Source organism: Schistocerca serialis, unplaced genomic scaffold (assembly GCF_023864345.2).
Source record: "Schistocerca serialis cubense isolate TAMUIC-IGC-003099 unplaced genomic scaffold, iqSchSeri2.2 HiC_scaffold_742, whole genome shotgun sequence".
NCBI classification, from domain to species: Eukaryota; Metazoa; Arthropoda; class Insecta; order Orthoptera; family Acrididae; genus Schistocerca; species Schistocerca serialis.
Window position 1 is genome coordinate 49,248 of NW_026048345.1, and position 20,248 is coordinate 69,495.

General features: G+C 52.0%; 42 non-coding genes across 42 annotated transcripts; 9 read left to right on the plus strand and 33 right to left on the minus strand.

The window, feature by feature from the left end:
- Positions 1-99: 99 nt before the first annotated feature.
- Trnag-gcc (transfer RNA glycine (anticodon GCC)) lies at positions 100-170 on the minus strand. The gene has a single exon. It is a non-coding gene; the product is annotated as a tRNA-Gly (tRNA).
- A 336-nt stretch (positions 171-506) lies between these two features.
- On the plus strand, positions 507-578 carry Trnag-ucc (transfer RNA glycine (anticodon UCC)). Its single transcript has one exon. It is a non-coding gene; the product is annotated as a tRNA-Gly (tRNA).
- Positions 579-1,330: 752 nt separating this feature from the next.
- Trnai-aau (transfer RNA isoleucine (anticodon AAU)) lies at positions 1,331-1,404 on the minus strand. The gene has a single exon. It is a non-coding gene; the product is annotated as a tRNA-Ile (tRNA).
- Positions 1,405-1,660: 256 nt separating this feature from the next.
- Positions 1,661-1,732, minus strand: Trnae-uuc (transfer RNA glutamic acid (anticodon UUC)). Its single transcript has one exon. It is a non-coding gene; the product is annotated as a tRNA-Glu (tRNA).
- Positions 1,733-2,188: 456 nt separating this feature from the next.
- On the minus strand, positions 2,189-2,261 carry Trnam-cau (transfer RNA methionine (anticodon CAU)). The gene has a single exon. It is a non-coding gene; the product is annotated as a tRNA-Met (tRNA).
- Positions 2,262-2,556: 295 nt separating this feature from the next.
- Trnag-gcc (transfer RNA glycine (anticodon GCC)) lies at positions 2,557-2,627 on the minus strand. The gene has a single exon. It is a non-coding gene; the product is annotated as a tRNA-Gly (tRNA).
- Positions 2,628-2,963: 336 nt separating this feature from the next.
- Positions 2,964-3,035, plus strand: Trnag-ucc (transfer RNA glycine (anticodon UCC)). Its single transcript has one exon. It is a non-coding gene; the product is annotated as a tRNA-Gly (tRNA).
- A 752-nt stretch (positions 3,036-3,787) lies between these two features.
- Positions 3,788-3,861, minus strand: Trnai-aau (transfer RNA isoleucine (anticodon AAU)). Its single transcript has one exon. It is a non-coding gene; the product is annotated as a tRNA-Ile (tRNA).
- A 256-nt stretch (positions 3,862-4,117) lies between these two features.
- Positions 4,118-4,189, minus strand: Trnae-uuc (transfer RNA glutamic acid (anticodon UUC)). Its single transcript has one exon. It is a non-coding gene; the product is annotated as a tRNA-Glu (tRNA).
- A 456-nt stretch (positions 4,190-4,645) lies between these two features.
- Trnam-cau (transfer RNA methionine (anticodon CAU)) lies at positions 4,646-4,718 on the minus strand. The gene has a single exon. It is a non-coding gene; the product is annotated as a tRNA-Met (tRNA).
- A 295-nt stretch (positions 4,719-5,013) lies between these two features.
- Trnag-gcc (transfer RNA glycine (anticodon GCC)) lies at positions 5,014-5,084 on the minus strand. The gene has a single exon. It is a non-coding gene; the product is annotated as a tRNA-Gly (tRNA).
- A 336-nt stretch (positions 5,085-5,420) lies between these two features.
- Positions 5,421-5,492, plus strand: Trnag-ucc (transfer RNA glycine (anticodon UCC)). Its single transcript has one exon. It is a non-coding gene; the product is annotated as a tRNA-Gly (tRNA).
- Positions 5,493-6,246: 754 nt separating this feature from the next.
- On the minus strand, positions 6,247-6,320 carry Trnai-aau (transfer RNA isoleucine (anticodon AAU)). Its single transcript has one exon. It is a non-coding gene; the product is annotated as a tRNA-Ile (tRNA).
- Positions 6,321-6,576: 256 nt separating this feature from the next.
- Positions 6,577-6,648, minus strand: Trnae-uuc (transfer RNA glutamic acid (anticodon UUC)). Its single transcript has one exon. It is a non-coding gene; the product is annotated as a tRNA-Glu (tRNA).
- Positions 6,649-7,104: 456 nt separating this feature from the next.
- Trnam-cau (transfer RNA methionine (anticodon CAU)) lies at positions 7,105-7,177 on the minus strand. Its single transcript has one exon. It is a non-coding gene; the product is annotated as a tRNA-Met (tRNA).
- A 295-nt stretch (positions 7,178-7,472) lies between these two features.
- On the minus strand, positions 7,473-7,543 carry Trnag-gcc (transfer RNA glycine (anticodon GCC)). Its single transcript has one exon. It is a non-coding gene; the product is annotated as a tRNA-Gly (tRNA).
- Positions 7,544-7,879: 336 nt separating this feature from the next.
- On the plus strand, positions 7,880-7,951 carry Trnag-ucc (transfer RNA glycine (anticodon UCC)). Its single transcript has one exon. It is a non-coding gene; the product is annotated as a tRNA-Gly (tRNA).
- Positions 7,952-8,703: 752 nt separating this feature from the next.
- Trnai-aau (transfer RNA isoleucine (anticodon AAU)) lies at positions 8,704-8,777 on the minus strand. The gene has a single exon. It is a non-coding gene; the product is annotated as a tRNA-Ile (tRNA).
- A 256-nt stretch (positions 8,778-9,033) lies between these two features.
- On the minus strand, positions 9,034-9,105 carry Trnae-uuc (transfer RNA glutamic acid (anticodon UUC)). Its single transcript has one exon. It is a non-coding gene; the product is annotated as a tRNA-Glu (tRNA).
- A 456-nt stretch (positions 9,106-9,561) lies between these two features.
- On the minus strand, positions 9,562-9,634 carry Trnam-cau (transfer RNA methionine (anticodon CAU)). The gene has a single exon. It is a non-coding gene; the product is annotated as a tRNA-Met (tRNA).
- Positions 9,635-9,929: 295 nt separating this feature from the next.
- On the minus strand, positions 9,930-10,000 carry Trnag-gcc (transfer RNA glycine (anticodon GCC)). The gene has a single exon. It is a non-coding gene; the product is annotated as a tRNA-Gly (tRNA).
- A 336-nt stretch (positions 10,001-10,336) lies between these two features.
- On the plus strand, positions 10,337-10,408 carry Trnag-ucc (transfer RNA glycine (anticodon UCC)). The gene has a single exon. It is a non-coding gene; the product is annotated as a tRNA-Gly (tRNA).
- A 749-nt stretch (positions 10,409-11,157) lies between these two features.
- Positions 11,158-11,231, minus strand: Trnai-aau (transfer RNA isoleucine (anticodon AAU)). Its single transcript has one exon. It is a non-coding gene; the product is annotated as a tRNA-Ile (tRNA).
- Positions 11,232-11,487: 256 nt separating this feature from the next.
- On the minus strand, positions 11,488-11,559 carry Trnae-uuc (transfer RNA glutamic acid (anticodon UUC)). The gene has a single exon. It is a non-coding gene; the product is annotated as a tRNA-Glu (tRNA).
- A 456-nt stretch (positions 11,560-12,015) lies between these two features.
- On the minus strand, positions 12,016-12,088 carry Trnam-cau (transfer RNA methionine (anticodon CAU)). Its single transcript has one exon. It is a non-coding gene; the product is annotated as a tRNA-Met (tRNA).
- Positions 12,089-12,383: 295 nt separating this feature from the next.
- Trnag-gcc (transfer RNA glycine (anticodon GCC)) lies at positions 12,384-12,454 on the minus strand. Its single transcript has one exon. It is a non-coding gene; the product is annotated as a tRNA-Gly (tRNA).
- Positions 12,455-12,790: 336 nt separating this feature from the next.
- Positions 12,791-12,862, plus strand: Trnag-ucc (transfer RNA glycine (anticodon UCC)). Its single transcript has one exon. It is a non-coding gene; the product is annotated as a tRNA-Gly (tRNA).
- A 746-nt stretch (positions 12,863-13,608) lies between these two features.
- Positions 13,609-13,682, minus strand: Trnai-aau (transfer RNA isoleucine (anticodon AAU)). The gene has a single exon. It is a non-coding gene; the product is annotated as a tRNA-Ile (tRNA).
- A 256-nt stretch (positions 13,683-13,938) lies between these two features.
- Trnae-uuc (transfer RNA glutamic acid (anticodon UUC)) lies at positions 13,939-14,010 on the minus strand. Its single transcript has one exon. It is a non-coding gene; the product is annotated as a tRNA-Glu (tRNA).
- A 456-nt stretch (positions 14,011-14,466) lies between these two features.
- On the minus strand, positions 14,467-14,539 carry Trnam-cau (transfer RNA methionine (anticodon CAU)). Its single transcript has one exon. It is a non-coding gene; the product is annotated as a tRNA-Met (tRNA).
- A 295-nt stretch (positions 14,540-14,834) lies between these two features.
- Positions 14,835-14,905, minus strand: Trnag-gcc (transfer RNA glycine (anticodon GCC)). The gene has a single exon. It is a non-coding gene; the product is annotated as a tRNA-Gly (tRNA).
- A 336-nt stretch (positions 14,906-15,241) lies between these two features.
- Positions 15,242-15,313, plus strand: Trnag-ucc (transfer RNA glycine (anticodon UCC)). Its single transcript has one exon. It is a non-coding gene; the product is annotated as a tRNA-Gly (tRNA).
- Positions 15,314-16,065: 752 nt separating this feature from the next.
- Trnai-aau (transfer RNA isoleucine (anticodon AAU)) lies at positions 16,066-16,139 on the minus strand. Its single transcript has one exon. It is a non-coding gene; the product is annotated as a tRNA-Ile (tRNA).
- Positions 16,140-16,395: 256 nt separating this feature from the next.
- Trnae-uuc (transfer RNA glutamic acid (anticodon UUC)) lies at positions 16,396-16,467 on the minus strand. Its single transcript has one exon. It is a non-coding gene; the product is annotated as a tRNA-Glu (tRNA).
- A 456-nt stretch (positions 16,468-16,923) lies between these two features.
- On the minus strand, positions 16,924-16,996 carry Trnam-cau (transfer RNA methionine (anticodon CAU)). The gene has a single exon. It is a non-coding gene; the product is annotated as a tRNA-Met (tRNA).
- Positions 16,997-17,291: 295 nt separating this feature from the next.
- On the minus strand, positions 17,292-17,362 carry Trnag-gcc (transfer RNA glycine (anticodon GCC)). The gene has a single exon. It is a non-coding gene; the product is annotated as a tRNA-Gly (tRNA).
- Positions 17,363-17,698: 336 nt separating this feature from the next.
- Trnag-ucc (transfer RNA glycine (anticodon UCC)) lies at positions 17,699-17,770 on the plus strand. The gene has a single exon. It is a non-coding gene; the product is annotated as a tRNA-Gly (tRNA).
- Positions 17,771-18,522: 752 nt separating this feature from the next.
- Positions 18,523-18,596, minus strand: Trnai-aau (transfer RNA isoleucine (anticodon AAU)). The gene has a single exon. It is a non-coding gene; the product is annotated as a tRNA-Ile (tRNA).
- Positions 18,597-18,852: 256 nt separating this feature from the next.
- Trnae-uuc (transfer RNA glutamic acid (anticodon UUC)) lies at positions 18,853-18,924 on the minus strand. The gene has a single exon. It is a non-coding gene; the product is annotated as a tRNA-Glu (tRNA).
- A 456-nt stretch (positions 18,925-19,380) lies between these two features.
- Trnam-cau (transfer RNA methionine (anticodon CAU)) lies at positions 19,381-19,453 on the minus strand. Its single transcript has one exon. It is a non-coding gene; the product is annotated as a tRNA-Met (tRNA).
- A 295-nt stretch (positions 19,454-19,748) lies between these two features.
- On the minus strand, positions 19,749-19,819 carry Trnag-gcc (transfer RNA glycine (anticodon GCC)). The gene has a single exon. It is a non-coding gene; the product is annotated as a tRNA-Gly (tRNA).
- Positions 19,820-20,155: 336 nt separating this feature from the next.
- Trnag-ucc (transfer RNA glycine (anticodon UCC)) lies at positions 20,156-20,227 on the plus strand. Its single transcript has one exon. It is a non-coding gene; the product is annotated as a tRNA-Gly (tRNA).
- Positions 20,228-20,248: the final 21 nt, after the last annotated feature.

The window sequence follows — 20,248 nt, forward strand, 5'->3', positions numbered from 1 at the left end:
GGTTATTCCCACACGGAAATCCCGCGGTTCATTCTCATGGCTCACGCAGTTCGAGTGCGAAAGACACGCAGCACCACTATCGGAGAAAAAACAAAATGATGCATCGGCCGGGAATCGAACCCGGGCCGCCCGCGTGGCAGGCGAGCATTCTACCACTGAACCACCGATGCTCAGCTAGTTCACAGCTTCCTGGTGCTTTCCGCGGCAGACGTCTGAGGGGAAAGTGGGACTGCCGTCCAGCGCCGTCGCATCCTCTCGAGAGAATGCTACACACGCTGAATCCTGAACTGCACTGCACTGCTTAAAAATGACGCCCGAACGCGATCGCCTAAGTACTCTTGCGGCGCACGCACGCGACGACTCTTGCCAAAGGACGCGAAATGTGCGTAGAGACGCTGTCTGGATGCGCTCGCCTACCCCGTAATGCGCCTACAGCTACGACCACCTTGAGCCGCCGCCGACAGGCGGGAAGCAGACACAGCGCGCCGTGCGCGGACGGAAACCGTGCGGTGGTGGTGTAATGGTCAGCATAGTTGCCTTCCAAGCAGTTGATCCGGGTTCGATTCCCGGCCACCGCAGCCGGCTTTTTACTTTTGCGTATGAGTACTTTTGCCACGCGTCTTTAAATTAATGTTTCTTTCGCCCTCTTACTCGCTGCAGGCCACCCTATAGTGTGTGCGTCGATTCCCCTTGAGTCTCGACTTGTCTCGACTTAGCTCAGCTGACGCGAGAGCTGACGCTCTCCAATCGGCCTATATCAAGAGGACAAGCACGCGAAACGACTGAGAGAGGTATGGCGAGGCGGCCACCACGTTACTTATGCCTCAAGTAAATACCTGCTGCCTGTTATCATGTATTGTCTGATGTTACATGTTCTGTCAGACAAATTCAGTTTTATTACTAGTACATTTCTTTTTTTTTTTTTTTTTTCTTTGTTGAAAATTTTACAACACGCTCCTTCATTTCACTGTGGCCGCACGGCGCGACTTGGCATACCGAGAGGCAAAATGTGGCGCCAGTGCCCTTGACCGAATAGCGCTGCAGCTCCGAAACCGAAGAGGAAAGAGAAATACGAATTGAAACTGTCGGCAGTGCCCTGTGTTCGCAGGCGGTCACCCGCCCAAGCACTGACAACGCCCAGCTTCGCGCAGTAGCGGTGATCGGACGAGGAACTGTGTGTTCACCGTGCTGTGACCAGTGAAGTGTTTTAGCGCGTCCCGACAAGTCGCGTTCTGGTCCCCTATCAGCTCGCACACAATGTGACGATTTCTTTGTTACCATACTTCCCCGCCGAAATCGGCGTTGCCTTTTTGGAAGAGTGAAATCGTAGTGGCCCGTGGGGGGATCGAACCCACGACCTTCGCGTTATTAGCACGACGCTCTAACCGACTGAGCTAACGGGCCTCGGTGCAGAGAGTCTTCCATCGCTTCGCGGGAATTGCTCTGCGTATTGCCATGTAACATTTCTATGGTAGCAGTCCAACAGTGGACCAGCGTCTCTTCTCCCTTTATTCCGCTGCTCGTAGTAATTTCATTGCGTGCCCGTTTCTCTCGACTGTTTTCAGCTGACGTTTATGAACCAGTAGGTATAATGCGAGGAGGACGTGAAACAGCCTTTCGCAGGGTCAAAACTTGTCGTGACTTTTTCCGAAAAATTCCGTTCCGGTACCGGGAATCGAACCCGGGCCTCCTGGGTGAAAGCCAGGTATCGTAGCCACTAGACCACACCGGACGCGCGCATTTTCCTCGGCGTTTACACCCGGTCCAGACGCTTTCCGTGTCGCACTTTCCCTGTTTGCGAGCATCTTTCCGCGCGCCCATGGCGAGGCGCGCATGGCAAAAGTCACAATCCATTGCTTTATGCCTCGTTGTTACAGGGGTAGGAGGAAAAGCAAAGCCGTAAGTAGTAATATTTATTTACTTATTTCGCAAGTAAATACCTGCTGCCTGTCATCATACAGCAGGTCATACATTGTGTGACTTTACACGTTATATCGTACGAAATTCAGTTTTATTACTAGTACTTTTTTTCTTGAAAATTTTACATAAGAACTGCAAGTAGTAATAACGGGAAGTAAACATTATCACGCTGAGTCGTTGAAGCCTTGAGGATAACAAAGCACAAAGTGTTTCGCTCCTTCGCAAACCCCAGAGCCGTCGATTTAGCTGTGGACGAAAGTAAATTAAATGCCCCGGGTGAGGATCGAACTCACGATCTTAAGATTATGAGACTTACGCGCTGCCTACTGCGCTACCGAGGCAGGTGATCGCCACGCCTTCTGGAATCTCGGTAAGTACCAAATACCAGTGGTAGAGAGTCTGCACTTCCTGGCTCATTTTTTTCTGTTGCTACACGTGCATTCCCGGCGCGACAGGCAACTTGTGATGCTAGGCCGACGCCAGTATGTACAATAGCGCACAACAGTCGAAACGAGCAGTCGTGCGCGCTGCATGTTTGGTTATTCCCACACGGAAATCCCGCGGTTCATTCTCATGGCTCACGCAGTTCGAGTGCGAAAGACACGCAGCACCACTATCGGAGAAAAAACAAAATGATGCATCGGCCGGGAATCGAACCCGGGCCGCCCGCGTGGCAGGCGAGCATTCTACCACTGAACCACCGATGCTCAGCTAGTTCACAGCTTCCTGGTGCTTTCCGCGGCAGACGTCTGAGGGGAAAGTGGGACTGCCGTCCAGCGCCGTCGCATCCTCTCGAGAGAATGCTACACACGCTGAATCCTGAACTGCACTGCACTGCTTAAGAATGACGCCCGAACGCGATCGCCTAAGTACTCTTGCGGCGCACGCACGCGACGACTCTTGCCAAAGGACGCGAAATGTGCGTAGAGACGCTGTCTGGATGCGCTCGCCTACCCCGTAATGCGCCTACAGCTACGACCACCTTGAGCCGCCGCCGACAGGCGGGAAGCAGACACAGCGCGCCGTGCGCGGACGGAAACCGTGCGGTGGTGGTGTAATGGTCAGCATAGTTGCCTTCCAAGCAGTTGATCCGGGTTCGATTCCCGGCCACCGCAGCCGGCTTTTTACTTTTGCGTATGAGTACTTTTGCCACGCGTCTTTAAATTAATGTTTCTTTCGCCCTCTTACTCGCTGCAGGCCACCCTATAGTGTGTGCGTCGATTCCCCTTGAGTCTCGACTTGTCTCGACTTAGCTCAGCTGACGCGAGAGCTGACGCTCTCCAATCGGCCTATATCAAGAGGACAAGCACGCGAAACGACTGAGAGAGGTATGGCGAGGCGGCCACCACGTTACTTATGCCTCAAGTAAATACCTGCTGCCTGTTATCATGTATTGTCTGATGTTACATGTTCTGTCAGACAAATTCAGTTTTATTACTAGTACATTTCTTTTTTTTTTTTTTTTTTCTTTGTTGAAAATTTTACAACACGCTCCTTCATTTCACTGTGGCCGCACGGCGCGACTTGGCATACCGAGAGGCAAAATGTGGCGCCAGTGCCCTTGACCGAATAGCGCTGCAGCTCCGAAACCGAAGAGGAAAGAGAAATACGAATTGAAACTGTCGGCAGTGCCCTGTGTTCGCAGGCGGTCACCCGCCCAAGCACTGACAACGCCCAGCTTCGCGCAGTAGCGGTGATCGGACGAGGAACTGTGTGTTCACCGTGCTGTGACCAGTGAAGTGTTTTAGCGCGTCCCGACAAGTCGCGTTCTGGTCCCCTATCAGCTCGCACACAATGTGACGATTTCTTTGTTACCATACTTCCCCGCCGAAATCGGCGTTGCCTTTTTGGAAGAGTGAAATCGTAGTGGCCCGTGGGGGGATCGAACCCACGACCTTCGCGTTATTAGCACGACGCTCTAACCGACTGAGCTAACGGGCCTCGGTGCAGAGAGTCTTCCATCGCTTCGCGGGAATTGCTCTGCGTATTGCCATGTAACATTTCTATGGTAGCAGTCCAACAGTGGACCAGCGTCTCTTCTCCCTTTATTCCGCTGCTCGTAGTAATTTCATTGCGTGCCCGTTTCTCTCGACTGTTTTCAGCTGACGTTTATGAACCAGTAGGTATAATGCGAGGAGGACGTGAAACAGCCTTTCGCAGGGTCAAAACTTGTCGTGACTTTTTCCGAAAAATTCCGTTCCGGTACCGGGAATCGAACCCGGGCCTCCTGGGTGAAAGCCAGGTATCCTAGCCACTAGACCACACCGGACGCGCGCATTTTCCTCGGCGTTTACACCCGGTCCAGACGCTTTCCGTGTCGCACTTTCCCTGTTTGCGAGCATCTTTCCGCGCGCCCATGGCGAGGCGCGCATGGCAAAAGTCACAATCCATTGCTTTATGCCTCGTTGTTACAGGGGTAGGAGGAAAAGCAAAGCCGTAAGTAGTAATATTTATTTACTTATTTCGCAAGTAAATACCTGCTGCCTGTCATCATACAGCAGGTCATACATTGTGTGACTTTACACGTTATATCGTACGAAATTCAGTTTTATTACTAGTACTTTTTTTCTTGAAAATTTTACATAAGAACTGCAAGTAGTAATAACGGGAAGTAAACATTATCACGCTGAGTCGTTGAAGCCTTGAGGATAACAAAGCACAAAGTGTTTCGCTCCTTCGCAAACCCCAGAGCCGTCGATTTAGCTGTGGACGAAAGTAAATTAAATGCCCCGGGTGAGGATCGAACTCACGATCTTAAGATTATGAGACTTACGCGCTGCCTACTGCGCTACCGAGGCAGGTGATCGCCACGCCTTCTGGAATCTCGGTAAGTACCAAATACCAGTGGTAGAGAGTCTGCACTTCCTGGCTCATTTTTTTCTGTTGCTACACGTGCATTCCCGGCGCGACAGGCAACTTGTGATGCTAGGCCGACGCCAGTATGTACAATAGCGCACAACAGTCGAAACGAGCAGTCGTGCGCGCTGCATGTTTGGTTATTCCCACACGGAAATCCCGCGGTTCATTCTCATGGCTCACGCAGTTCGAGTGCGAAAGACACGCAGCACCACTATCGGAGAAAAAACAAAATGATGCATCGGCCGGGAATCGAACCCGGGCCGCCCGCGTGGCAGGCGAGCATTCTACCACTGAACCACCGATGCTCAGCTAGTTCACAGCTTCCTGGTGCTTTCCGCGGCAGACGTCTGAGGGGAAAGTGGGACTGCCGTCCAGCGCCGTCGCATCCTCTCGAGAGAATGCTACACACGCTGAATCCTGAACTGCACTGCACTGCTTAAAAATGACGCCCGAACGCGATCGCCTAAGTACTCTTGCGGCGCACGCACGCGACGACTCTTGCCAAAGGACGCGAAATGTGCGTAGAGACGCTGTCTGGATGCGCTCGCCTACCCCGTAATGCGCCTACAGCTACGACCACCTTGAGCCGCCGCCGACAGGCGGGAAGCAGACACAGCGCGCCGTGCGCGGACGGAAACCGTGCGGTGGTGGTGTAATGGTCAGCATAGTTGCCTTCCAAGCAGTTGATCCGGGTTCGATTCCCGGCCACCGCAGCCGGCTTTTTACTTTTGCGTATGAGTACTTTTGCCACGCGTCTTTAAATTAATGTTTCTTTCGCCCTCTTACTCGCTGCAGGCCACCCTATAGTGTGTGCGTCGATTCCCCTTGAGTCTCGACTTGTCTCGACTTAGCTCAGCTGACGCGAGAGCTGACGCTCTCCAATCGGCCTATATCAAGAGGACAAGCACGCGAAACGACTGAGAGAGGTATGGCGAGGCGGCCACCACGTTACTTATGCCTCAAGTAAATACCTGCTGCCTGTTATCATGTATTGTCTGATGTTACATGTTCTGTCAGACAAATTCAGTTTTATTACTAGTACATTTCTTTTTTTTTTTTTTTTTTTTCTTTGTTGAAAATTTTACAACACGCTCCTTCATTTCACTGTGGCCGCACGGCGCGACTTGGCATACCGAGAGGCAAAATGTGGCGCCAGTGCCCTTGACCGAATAGCGCTGCAGCTCCGAAACCGAAGAGGAAAGAGAAATACGAATTGAAACTGTCGGCAGTGCCCTGTGTTCGCAGGCGGTCACCCGCCCAAGCACTGACAACGCCCAGCTTCGCGCAGTAGCGGTGATCGGACGAGGAACTGTGTGTTCACCGTGCTGTGACCAGTGAAGTGTTTTAGCGCGTCCCGACAAGTCGCGTTCTGGTCCCCTATCAGCTCGCACACAATGTGACGATTTCTTTGTTACCATACTTCCCCGCCGAAATCGGCGTTGCCTTTTTGGAAGAGTGAAATCGTAGTGGCCCGTGGGGGGATCGAACCCACGACCTTCGCGTTATTAGCACGACGCTCTAACCGACTGAGCTAACGGGCCTCGGTGCAGAGAGTCTTCCATCGCTTCGCGGGAATTGCTCTGCGTATTGCCATGTAACATTTCTATGGTAGCAGTCCAACAGTGGACCAGCGTCTCTTCTCCCTTTATTCCGCTGCTCGTAGTAATTTCATTGCGTGCCCGTTTCTCTCGACTGTTTTCAGCTGACGTTTATGAACCAGTAGGTATAATGCGAGGAGGACGTGAAACAGCCTTTCGCAGGGTCAAAACTTGTCGTGACTTTTTCCGAAAAATTCCGTTCCGGTACCGGGAATCGAACCCGGGCCTCCTGGGTGAAAGCCAGGTATCCTAGCCACTAGACCACACCGGACGCGCGCATTTTCCTCGGCGTTTACACCCGGTCCAGACGCTTTCCGTGTCGCACTTTCCCTGTTTGCGAGCATCTTTCCGCGCGCCCATGGCGAGGCGCGCATGGCAAAAGTCACAATCCATTGCTTTATGCCTCGTTGTTACAGGGGTAGGAGGAAAAGCAAAGCCGTAAGTAGTAATATTTATTTACTTATTTCGCAAGTAAATACCTGCTGCCTGTCATCATACAGCAGGTCATACATTGTGTGACTTTACACGTTATATCGTACGAAATTCAGTTTTATTACTAGTACTTTTTTTCTTGAAAATTTTACATAAGAACTGCAAGTAGTAATAACGGGAAGTAAACATTATCACGCTGAGTCGTTGAAGCCTTGAGGATAACAAAGCACAAAGTGTTTCGCTCCTTCGCAAACCCCAGAGCCGTCGATTTAGCTGTGGACGAAAGTAAATTAAATGCCCCAGGTGAGGATCGAACTCACGATCTTAAGATTATGAGACTTACGCGCTGCCTACTGCGCTACCGAGGCAGGTGATCGCCACGCCTTCTGGAATCTCGGTAAGTACCAAATACCAGTGGTAGAGAGTCTGCACTTCCTGGCTCATTTTTTTCTGTTGCTACACGTGCATTCCCGGCGCGACAGGCAACTTGTGATGCTAGGCCGACGCCAGTATGTACAATAGCGCACAACAGTCGAAACGAGCAGTCGTGCGCGCTGCATGTTTGGTTATTCCCACACGGAAATCCCGCGGTTCATTCTCATGGCTCACGCAGTTCGAGTGCGAAAGACACGCAGCACCACTATCGGAGAAAAAACAAAATGATGCATCGGCCGGGAATCGAAACCGGGCCGCCCGCGTGGCAGGCGAGCATTCTACCACTGAACCACCGATGCTCAGCTAGTTCACAGCTTCCTGGTGCTTTCCGCGGCAGACGTCTGAGGGGAAAGTGGGACTGCCGTCCAGCGCCGTCGCATCCTCTCGAGAGAATGCTACACACGCTGAATCCTGAACTGCACTGCACTGCTTAAAAATGACGCCCGAACGCGATCGCCTAAGTACTCTTGCGGCGCACGCACGCGACGACTCTTGCCAAAGGACGCGAAATGTGCGTAGAGACGCTGTCTGGATGCGCTCGCCTACCCCGTAATGCGCCTACAGCTACGACCACCTTGAGCCGCCGCCGACAGGCGGGAAGCAGACACAGCGCGCCGTGCGCGGACGGAAACCGTGCGGTGGTGGTGTAATGGTCAGCATAGTTGCCTTCCAAGCAGTTGATCCGGGTTCGATTCCCGGCCACCGCAGCCGGCTTTTTACTTTTGCGTATGAGTACTTTTGCCACGCGTCTTTAAATTAATGTTTCTTTCGCCCTCTTACTCGCTGCAGGCCACCCTATAGTGTGTGCGTCGATTCCCCTTGAGTCTCGACTTGTCTCGACTTAGCTCAGCTGACGCGAGAGCTGACGCTCTCCAATCGGCCTATATCAAGAGGACAAGCACGCGAAACGACTGAGAGAGGTATGGCGAGGCGGCCACCACGTTACTTATGCCTCAAGTAAATACCTGCTGCCTGTTATCATGTATTGTCTGATGTTACATGTTCTGTCAGACAAATTCAGTTTTATTACTAGTACATTTCTTTTTTTTTTTTTTTTTTCTTTGTTGAAAATTTTACAACACGCTCCTTCATTTCACTGTGGCCGCACGGCGCGACTTGGCATACCGAGAGGCAAAATGTGGCGCCAGTGCCCTTGACCGAATAGCGCTGCAGCTCCGAAACCGAAGAGGAAAGAGAAATACGAATTGAAACTGTCGGCAGTGCCCTGTGTTCGCAGGCGGTCACCCGCCCAAGCACTGACAACGCCCAGCTTCGCGCAGTAGCGGTGATCGGACGAGGAACTGTGTGTTCACCGTGCTGTGACCAGTGAAGTGTTTTAGCGCGTCCCGACAAGTCGCGTTCTGGTCCCCTATCAGCTCGCACACAATGTGACGATTTCTTTGTTACCATACTTCCCCGCCGAAATCGGCGTTGCCTTTTTGGAAGAGTGAAATCGTAGTGGCCCGTGGGGGGATCGAACCCACGACCTTCGCGTTATTAGCACGACGCTCTAACCGACTGAGCTAACGGGCCTCGGTGCAGAGAGTCTTCCATCGCTTCGCGGGAATTGCTCTGCGTATTGCCATGTAACATTTCTATGGTAGCAGTCCAACAGTGGACCAGCGTCTCTTCTCCCTTTATTCCGCTGCTCGTAGTAATTTCATTGCGTGCCCGTTTCTCTCGACTGTTTTCAGCTGACGTTTATGAACCAGTAGGTATAATGCGAGGAGGACGTGAAACAGCCTTTCGCAGGGTCAAAACTTGTCGTGACTTTTTCCGAAAAATTCCGTTCCGGTACCGGGAATCGAACCCGGGCCTCCTGGGTGAAAGCCAGGTATCCTAGCCACTAGACCACACCGGACGCGCGCATTTTCCTCGGCGTTTACACCCGGTCCAGACGCTTTCCGTGTCGCACTTTCCCTGTTTGCGAGCATCTTTCCGCGCGCCCATGGCGAGGCGCACATGGCAAAAGTCACAATCCATTGCTTTATGCCTCGTTGTTACAGGGGTAGGAGGAAAAGCAAAGCCGTAAGTAGTAATATTTATTTACTTATTTCGCAAGTAAATACCTGCTGCCTGTCATCATACAGCAGGTCATACATTGTGTGACTTTACACGTTATATCGTACGAAATTCAGTTTTATTACTAGTACTTTTTTTCTTGAAAATTTTACATAAGAACTGCAAGTAGTAATAACGGGAAGTAAACATTATCACGCTGAGTCGTTGAAGCCTTGAGGATAACAAAGCACAAAGTGTTTCGCTCCTTCGCAAACCCCAGAGCCGTCGATTTAGCTGTGGACGAAAGTAAATTAGATGCCCCGGGTGAGGATCGAACTCACGATCTTAAGATTATGAGACTTACGCGCTGCCTACTGCGCTACCGAGGCAGGTGATCGCCACGCCTTCTGGAATCTCGGTAAGTACCAAATACCAGTGGTAGAGAGTCTGCACTTCCTGGCTCATTTTTTTCTGTTGCTACACGTGCATTCCCGGCGCGACAGGCAACTTGTGATGCTAGGCCGACGCCAGTATGTACAATAGCGCACAACAGTCGAAACGAGCAGTCGTGCGCGCTGCATGTTTGGTTATTCCCACACGGAAATCCCGCGGTTCATTCTCATGGCTCACGCAGTTCGAGTGCGAAAGACACGCAGCACCACTATCGGAGAAAAAACAAAATGATGCATCGGCCGGGAATCGAACCCGGGCCGCCCGCGTGGCAGGCGAGCATTCTACCACTGAACCACCGATGCTCAGCTAGTTCACAGCTTCCTGGTGCTTTCCGCGGCAGACGTCTGAGGGGAAAGTGGGACTGCCGTCCAGCGCCGTCGCATCCTCTCGAGAGAATGCTACACACGCTGAATCCTGAACTGCACTGCACTGCTTAAAAATGACGCCCGAACGCGATCGCCTAAGTACTCTTGCGGCGCACGCACGCGACGACTCTTGCCAAAGGACGCGAAATGTGCGTAGAGACGCTGTCTGGATGCGCTCGCCTACCCCGTAATGCGCCTACAGCTACGACCACCTTGAGCCGCCGCCGACAGGCGGGAAGCAGACACAGCGCGCCGTGCGCGGACGGAAACCGTGCGGTGGTGGTGTAATGGTCAGCATAGTTGCCTTCCAAGCAGTTGATCCGGGTTCGATTCCCGGCCACCGCAGCCGGCTTTTTACTTTTGCGTATGAGTACTTTTGCCACGCGTCTTTAAATTAATGTTTCTTTCGCCCTCTTACTCGCTGCAGGCCACCCTATAGTGTGTGCGTCGATTCCCCTTGAGTCTCGACTTGTCTCGACTTAGCTCAGCTGACGCGAGAGCTGACGCTCTCCAATCGGCCTATATCAAGAGGACAAGCACGCGAAACGACTGAGAGAGGTATGGCGAGGCGGCCACCACGTTACTTATGCCTCAAGTAAATACCTGCTGCCTGTTATCATGTATTGTCTGATGTTACATGTTCTGTCAGACAAATTCAGTTTTATTACTAGTACATTTCTTTTTTTTTTTTTTTCTTTGTTGAAAATTTTACAACACGCTCCTTCATTTCACTGTGGCCGCACGGCGCGACTTGGCATACCGAGAGGCAAAATGTGGCGCCAGTGCCCTTGACCGAATAGCGCTGCAGCTCCGAAACCGAAGAGGAAAGAGAAATACGAATTGAAACTGTCGGCAGTGCCCTGTGTTCGCAGGCGGTCACCCGCCCAAGCACTGACAACGCCCAGCTTCGCGCAGTAGCGGTGATCGGACGAGGAACTGTGTGTTCACCGTGCTGTGACCAGTGAAGTGTTTTAGCGCGTCCCGACAAGTCGCGTTCTGGTCCCCTATCAGCTCGCACACAATGTGACGATTTCTTTGTTACCATACTTCCCCGCCGAAATCGGCGTTGCCTTTTTGGAAGAGTGAAATCGTAGTGGCCCGTGGGGGGATCGAACCCACGACCTTCGCGTTATTAGCACGACGCTCTAACCGACTGAGCTAACGGGCCTCGGTGCAGAGAGTCTTCCATCGCTTCGCGGGAATTGCTCTGCGTATTGCCATGTAACATTTCTATGGTAGCAGTCCAACAGTGGACCAGCGTCTCTTCTCCCTTTATTCCGCTGCTCGTAGTAATTTCATTGCGTGCCCGTTTCTCTCGACTGTTTTCAGCTGACGTTTATGAACCAGTAGGTATAATGCGAGGAGGACGTGAAACAGCCTTTCGCAGGGTCAAAACTTGTCGTGACTTTTTCCGAAAAATTCCGTTCCGGTACCGGGAATCGAACCCGGGCCTCCTGGGTGAAAGCCAGGTATCCTAGCCACTAGACCACACCGGACGCGCGCATTTTCCTCGGCGTTTACACCCGGTCCAGACGCTTTCCGTGTCGCACTTTCCCTGTTTGCGAGCATCTTTCCGCGCGCCCATGGCGAGGCGCACATGGCAAAAGTCACAATCCATTGCTTTATGCCTCGTTGTTACAGGGGTAGGAGGAAAAGCAAAGCCGTAAGTAGTAATATTTATTTACTTATTTCGCAAGTAAATACCTGCTGCCTGTCATCATACAGCAGGTCATACATTGTGTGACTTTACACGTTATATCGTACGAAATTCAGTTTTATTACTAGTACTTTTTTTCTTGAAAATTTTACATAAGAACTGCAAGTAGTAATAACGGGAAGTAAACATTATCACGCTGAGTCGTTGAAGCCTTGAGGATAACAAAGCACAAAGTGTTTCGCTCCTTCGCAAACCCCAGAGCCGTCGATTTAGCTGTGGACGAAAGTAAATTAGATGCCCCGGGTGAGGATCGAACTCACGATCTTAAGATTATGAGACTTACGCGCTGCCTACTGCGCTACCGAGGCAGGTGATCGCCACGCCTTCTGGAATCTCGGTAAGTACCAAATACCAGTGGTAGAGAGTCTGCACTTCCTGGCTCATTTTTTTCTGTTGCTACACGTGCATTCCCGGCGCGACAGGCAACTTGTGATGCTAGGCCGACGCCAGTATGTACAATAGCGCACAACAGTCGAAACGAGCAGTCGTGCGCGCTGCATGTTTGGTTATTCCCACACGGAAATCCCGCGGTTCATTCTCATGGCTCACGCAGTTCGAGTGCGAAAGACACGCAGCACCACTATCGGAGAAAAAACAAAATGATGCATCGGCCGGGAATCGAACCCGGGCCGCCCGCGTGGCAGGCGAGCATTCTACCACTGAACCACCGATGCTCAGCTAGTTCACAGCTTCCTGGTGCTTTCCGCGGCAGACGTCTGAGGGGAAAGTGGGACTGCCGTCCAGCGCCGTCGCATCCTCTCGAGAGAATGCTACACACGCTGAATCCTGAACTGCACTGCACTGCTTAAAAATGACGCCCGAACGCGATCGCCTAAGTACTCTTGCGGCGCACGCACGCGACGACTCTTGCCAAAGGACGCGAAATGTGCGTAGAGACGCTGTCTGGATGCGCTCGCCTACCCCGTAATGCGCCTACAGCTACGACCACCTTGAGCCGCCGCCGACAGGCGGGAAGCAGACACAGCGCGCCGTGCGCGGACGGAAACCGTGCGGTGGTGGTGTAATGGTCAGCATAGTTGCCTTCCAAGCAGTTGATCCGGGTTCGATTCCCGGCCACCGCAGCCGGCTTTTTACTTTTGCGTATGAGTACTTTTGCCACGCGTCTTTAAATTAATGTTTCTTTCGCCCTCTTACTCGCTGCAGGCCACCCTATAGTGTGTGCGTCGATTCCCCTTGAGTCTCGACTTGTCTCGACTTAGCTCAGCTGACGCGAGAGCTGACGCTCTCCAATCGGCCTATATCAAGAGGACAAGCACGCGAAACGACTGAGAGAGGTATGGCGAGGCGGCCACCACGTTACTTATGCCTCAAGTAAATACCTGCTGCCTGTTATCATGTATTGTCTGATGTTACATGTTCTGTCAGACAAATTCAGTTTTATTACTAGTACATTTCTTTTTTTTTTTTCTTTGTTGAAAATTTTACAACACGCTCCTTCATTTCACTGTGGCCGCACGGCGCGACTTGGCATACCGAGAGGCAAAATGTGGCGCCAGTGCCCTTGACCGAATAGCGCTGCAGCTCCGAAACCGAAGAGGAAAGAGAAATACGAATTGAAACTGTCGGCAGTGCCCTGTGTTCGCAGGCGGTCACCCGCCCAAGCACTGACAACGCCCAGCTTCGCGCAGTAGCGGTGATCGGACGAGGAACTGTGTGTTCACCGTGCTGTGACCAGTGAAGTGTTTTAGCGCGTCCCGACAAGTCGCGTTCTGGTCCCCTATCAGCTCGCACACAATGTGACGATTTCTTTGTTACCATACTTCCCCGCCGAAATCGGCGTTGCCTTTTTGGAAGAGTGAAATCGTAGTGGCCCGTGGGGGGATCGAACCCACGACCTTCGCGTTATTAGCACGACGCTCTAACCGACTGAGCTAACGGGCCTCGGTGCAGAGAGTCTTCCATCGCTTCGCGGGAATTGCTCTGCGTATTGCCATGTAACATTTCTATGGTAGCAGTCCAACAGTGGACCAGCGTCTCTTCTCCCTTTATTCCGCTGCTCGTAGTAATTTCATTGCGTGCCCGTTTCTCTCGACTGTTTTCAGCTGACGTTTATGAACCAGTAGGTATAATGCGAGGAGGACGTGAAACAGCCTTTCGCAGGGTCAAAACTTGTCGTGACTTTTTCCGAAAAATTCCGTTCCGGTACCGGGAATCGAACCCGGGCCTCCTGGGTGAAAGCCAGGTATCCTAGCCACTAGACCACACCGGACGCGCGCATTTTCCTCGGCGTTTACACCCGGTCCAGACGCTTTCCGTGTCGCACTTTCCCTGTTTGCGAGCATCTTTCCGCGCGCCCATGGCGAGGCGCGCATGGCAAAAGTCACAATCCATTGCTTTATGCCTCGTTGTTACAGGGGTAGGAGGAAAAGCAAAGCCGTAAGTAGTAATATTTATTTACTTATTTCGCAAGTAAATACCTGCTGCCTGTCATCATACAGCAGGTCATACATTGTGTGACTTTACACGTTATATCGTACGAAATTCAGTTTTATTACTAGTACTTTTTTTCTTGAAAATTTTACATAAGAACTGCAAGTAGTAATAACGGGAAGTAAACATTATCACGCTGAGTCGTTGAAGCCTTGAGGATAACAAAGCACAAAGTGTTTCGCTCCTTCGCAAACCCCAGAGCCGTCGATTTAGCTGTGGACGAAAGTAAATTAAATGCCCCAGGTGAGGATCGAACTCACGATCTTAAGATTATGAGACTTACGCGCTGCCTACTGCGCTACCGAGGCAGGTGATCGCCACGCCTTCTGGAATCTCGGTAAGTACCAAATACCAGTGGTAGAGAGTCTGCACTTCCTGGCTCATTTTTTTCTGTTGCTACACGTGCATTCCCGGCGCGACAGGCAACTTGTGATGCTAGGCCGACGCCAGTATGTACAATAGCGCACAACAGTCGAAACGAGCAGTCGTGCGCGCTGCATGTTTGGTTATTCCCACACGGAAATCCCGCGGTTCATTCTCATGGCTCACGCAGTTCGAGTGCGAAAGACACGCAGCACCACTATCGGAGAAAAAACAAAATGATGCATCGGCCGGGAATCGAAACCGGGCCGCCCGCGTGGCAGGCGAGCATTCTACCACTGAACCACCGATGCTCAGCTAGTTCACAGCTTCCTGGTGCTTTCCGCGGCAGACGTCTGAGGGGAAAGTGGGACTGCCGTCCAGCGCCGTCGCATCCTCTCGAGAGAATGCTACACACGCTGAATCCTGAACTGCACTGCACTGCTTAAAAATGACGCCCGAACGCGATCGCCTAAGTACTCTTGCGGCGCACGCACGCGACGACTCTTGCCAAAGGACGCGAAATGTGCGTAGAGACGCTGTCTGGATGCGCTCGCCTACCCCGTAATGCGCCTACAGCTACGACCACCTTGAGCCGCCGCCGACAGGCGGGAAGCAGACACAGCGCGCCGTGCGCGGACGGAAACCGTGCGGTGGTGGTGTAATGGTCAGCATAGTTGCCTTCCAAGCAGTTGATCCGGGTTCGATTCCCGGCCACCGCAGCCGGCTTTTTACTTTTGCGTATGAGTACTTTTGCCACGCGTCTTTAAATTAATGTTTCTTTCGCCCTCTTACTCGCTGCAGGCCACCCTATAGTGTGTGCGTCGATTCCCCTTGAGTCTCGACTTGTCTCGACTTAGCTCAGCTGACGCGAGAGCTGACGCTCTCCAATCGGCCTATATCAAGAGGACAAGCACGCGAAACGACTGAGAGAGGTATGGCGAGGCGGCCACCACGTTACTTATGCCTCAAGTAAATACCTGCTGCCTGTTATCATGTATTGTCTGATGTTACATGTTCTGTCAGACAAATTCAGTTTTATTACTAGTACATTTCTTTTTTTTTTTTTTTTTTCTTTGTTGAAAATTTTACAACACGCTCCTTCATTTCACTGTGGCCGCACGGCGCGACTTGGCATACCGAGAGGCAAAATGTGGCGCCAGTGCCCTTGACCGAATAGCGCTGCAGCTCCGAAACCGAAGAGGAAAGAGAAATACGAATTGAAACTGTCGGCAGTGCCCTGTGTTCGCAGGCGGTCACCCGCCCAAGCACTGACAACGCCCAGCTTCGCGCAGTAGCGGTGATCGGACGAGGAACTGTGTGTTCACCGTGCTGTGACCAGTGAAGTGTTTTAGCGCGTCCCGACAAGTCGCGTTCTGGTCCCCTATCAGCTCGCACACAATGTGACGATTTCTTTGTTACCATACTTCCCCGCCGAAATCGGCGTTGCCTTTTTGGAAGAGTGAAATCGTAGTGGCCCGTGGGGGGATCGAACCCACGACCTTCGCGTTATTAGCACGACGCTCTAACCGACTGAGCTAACGGGCCTCGGTGCAGAGAGTCTTCCATCGCTTCGCGGGAATTGCTCTGCGTATTGCCATGTAACATTTCTATGGTAGCAGTCCAACAGTGGACCAGCGTCTCTTCTCCCTTTATTCCGCTGCTCGTAGTAATTTCATTGCGTGCCCGTTTCTCTCGACTGTTTTCAGCTGACGTTTATGAACCAGTAGGTATAATGCGAGGAGGACGTGAAACAGCCTTTCGCAGGGTCAAAACTTGTCGTGACTTTTTCCGAAAAATTCCGTTCCGGTACCGGGAATCGAACCCGGGCCTCCTGGGTGAAAGCCAGGTATCCTAGCCACTAGACCACACCGGACGCGCGCATTTTCCTCGGCGTTTACACCCGGTCCAGACGCTTTCCGTGTCGCACTTTCCCTGTTTGCGAGCATCTTTCCGCGCGCCCATGGCGAGGCGCACATGGCAAAAGTCACAATCCATTGCTTTATGCCTCGTTGTTACAGGGGTAGGAGGAAAAGCAAAGCCGTAAGTAGTAATATTTATTTACTTATTTCGCAAGTAAATACCTGCTGCCTGTCATCATACAGCAGGTCATACATTGTGTGACTTTACACGTTATATCGTACGAAATTCAGTTTTATTACTAGTACTTTTTTTCTTGAAAATTTTACATAAGAACTGCAAGTAGTAATAACGGGAAGTAAACATTATCACGCTGAGTCGTTGAAGCCTTGAGGATAACAAAGCACAAAGTGTTTCGCTCCTTCGCAAACCCCAGAGCCGTCGATTTAGCTGTGGACGAAAGTAAATTAGATGCCCCGGGTGAGGATCGAACTCACGATCTTAAGATTATGAGACTTACGCGCTGCCTACTGCGCTACCGAGGCAGGTGATCGCCACGCCTTCTGGAATCTCGGTAAGTACCAAATACCAGTGGTAGAGAGTCTGCACTTCCTGGCTCATTTTTTTCTGTTGCTACACGTGCATTCCCGGCGCGACAGGCAACTTGTGATGCTAGGCCGACGCCAGTATGTACAATAGCGCACAACAGTCGAAACGAGCAGTCGTGCGCGCTGCATGTTTGGTTATTCCCACACGGAAATCCCGCGGTTCATTCTCATGGCTCACGCAGTTCGAGTGCGAAAGACACGCAGCACCACTATCGGAGAAAAAACAAAATGATGCATCGGCCGGGAATCGAACCCGGGCCGCCCGCGTGGCAGGCGAGCATTCTACCACTGAACCACCGATGCTCAGCTAGTTCACAGCTTCCTGGTGCTTTCCGCGGCAGACGTCTGAGGGGAAAGTGGGACTGCCGTCCAGCGCCGTCGCATCCTCTCGAGAGAATGCTACACACGCTGAATCCTGAACTGCACTGCACTGCTTAAAAATGACGCCCGAACGCGATCGCCTAAGTACTCTTGCGGCGCACGCACGCGACGACTCTTGCCAAAGGACGCGAAATGTGCGTAGAGACGCTGTCTGGATGCGCTCGCCTACCCCGTAATGCGCCTACAGCTACGACCACCTTGAGCCGCCGCCGACAGGCGGGAAGCAGACACAGCGCGCCGTGCGCGGACGGAAACCGTGCGGTGGTGGTGTAATGGTCAGCATAGTTGCCTTCCAAGCAGTTGATCCGGGTTCGATTCCCGGCCACCGCAGCCGGCTTTTTACTTTTGCGTATGAGTACTTTTGCCACGCGTCTTTAAATTAATGTTTCTTTCGCCCTCTTACTCGCTGCAGGCCACCCTATAGTGTGTGCGTCGATTCCCCTTGAGTCTCGACTTGTCTCGACTTAGCTCAGCTGACGCGAGAGCTGACGCTCTCCAATCGGCCTATATCAAGAGGACAAGCACGCGAAACGACTGAGAGAGGTATGGCGAGGCGGCCACCACGTTACTTATGCCTCAAGTAAATACCTGCTGCCTGTTATCATGTATTGTCTGATGTTACATGTTCTGTCAGACAAATTCAGTTTTATTACTAGTACATTTCTTTTTTTTTTTTTTTTTTCTTTGTTGAAAATTTTACAACACGCTCCTTCATTTCACTGTGGCCGCACGGTGCGACTTGGCATACCGAGAGGCAAAATGTGGCGCCAGTGCCCTTGACCGAATAGCGCTGCAGCTCCGAAACCGAAGAGGAAAGAGAAATACGAATTGAAACTGTCGGCAGTGCCCTGTGTTCGCAGGCGGTCACCCGCCCAAGCACTGACAACGCCCAGCTTCGCGCAGTAGCGGTGATCGGACGAGGAACTGTGTGTTCACCGTGCTGTGACCAGTGAAGTGTTTTAGCGCGTCCCGACAAGTCGCGTTCTGGTCCCCTATCAGCTCGCACACAATGTGACGATTTCTTTGTTACCATACTTCCCCGCCGAAATCGGCGTTGCCTTTTTGGAAGAGTGAAATCGTAGTGGCCCGTGGGGGGATCGAACCCACGACCTTCGCGTTATTAGCACGACGCTCTAACCGACTGAGCTAACGGGCCTCGGTGCAGAGAGTCTTCCATCGCTTCGCGGGAATTGCTCTGCGTATTGCCATGTAACATTTCTATGGTAGCAGTCCAACAGTGGACCAGCGTCTCTTCTCCCTTTATTCCGCTGCTCGTAGTAATTTCATTGCGTGCCCGTTTCTCTCGACTGTTTTCAGCTGACGTTTATGAACCAGTAGGTATAATGCGAGGAGGACGTGAAACAGCCTTTCGCAGGGTCAAAACTTGTCGTGACTTTTTCCGAAAAATTCCGTTCCGGTACCGGGAATCGAACCCGGGCCTCCTGGGTGAAAGCCAGGTATCCTAGCCACTAGACCACACCGGACGCGCGCATTTTCCTCGGCGTTTACACCCGGTCCAGACGCTTTCCGTGTCGCACTTTCCCTGTTTGCGAGCATCTTTCCGCGCGCCCATGGCGAGGCGCGCATGGCAAAAGTCACAATCCATTGCTTTATGCCTCGTTGTTACAGGGGTAGGAGGAAAAGCAAAGCCGTAAGTAGTAATATTTATTTACTTATTTCGCAAGTAAATACCTGCTGCCTGTCATCATACAGCAGGTCATACATTGTGTGACTTTACACGTTATATCGTACGAAATTCAGTTTTATTACTAGTACTTTTTTTCTTGAAAATTTTACATAAGAACTGCAAGTAGTAATAACGGGAAGTAAACATTATCACGCTGAGTCGTTGAAGCCTTGAGGATAACAAAGCACAAAGTGTTTCGCTCCTTCGCAAACCCCAGAGCCGTCGATTTAGCTGTGGACGAAAGTAAATTAAATGCCCCGGGTGAGGATCGAACTCACGATCTTAAGATTATGAGACTTACGCGCTGCCTACTGCGCTACCGAGGCAGGTGATCGCCACGCCTTCTGGAATCTCGGTAAGTACCAAATACCAGTGGTAGAGAGTCTGCACTTCCTGGCTCATTTTTTTCTGTTGCTACACGTGCATTCCCGGCGCGACAGGCAACTTGTGATGCTAGGCCGACGCCAGTATGTACAATAGCGCACAACAGTCGAAACGAGCAGTCGTGCGCGCTGCATGTTTGGTTATTCCCACACGGAAATCCCGCGGTTCATTCTCATGGCTCACGCAGTTCGAGTGCGAAAGACACGCAGCACCACTATCGGAGAAAAAACAAAATGATGCATCGGCCGGGAATCGAACCCGGGCCGCCCGCGTGGCAGGCGAGCATTCTACCACTGAACCACCGATGCTCAGCTAGTTCACAGCTTCCTGGTGCTTTCCGCGGCAGACGTCTGAGGGGAAAGTGGGACTGCCGTCCAGCGCCGTCGCATCCTCTCGAGAGAATGCTACACACGCTGAATCCTGAACTGCACTGCACTGCTTAAAAATGACGCCCGAACGCGATCGCCTAAGTACTCTTGCGGCGCACGCACGCGACGACTCTTGCCAAAGGACGCGAAATGTGCGTAGAGACGCTGTCTGGATGCGCTCGCCTACCCCGTAATGCGCCTACAGCTACGACCACCTTGAGCCGCCGCCGACAGGCGGGAAGCAGACACAGCGCGCCGTGCGCGGACGGAAACCGTGCGGTGGTGGTGTAATGGTCAGCATAGTTGCCTTCCAAGCAGTTGATCCGGGTTCGATTCCCGGCCACCGCAGCCGGCTTTTTACTTTTGCGT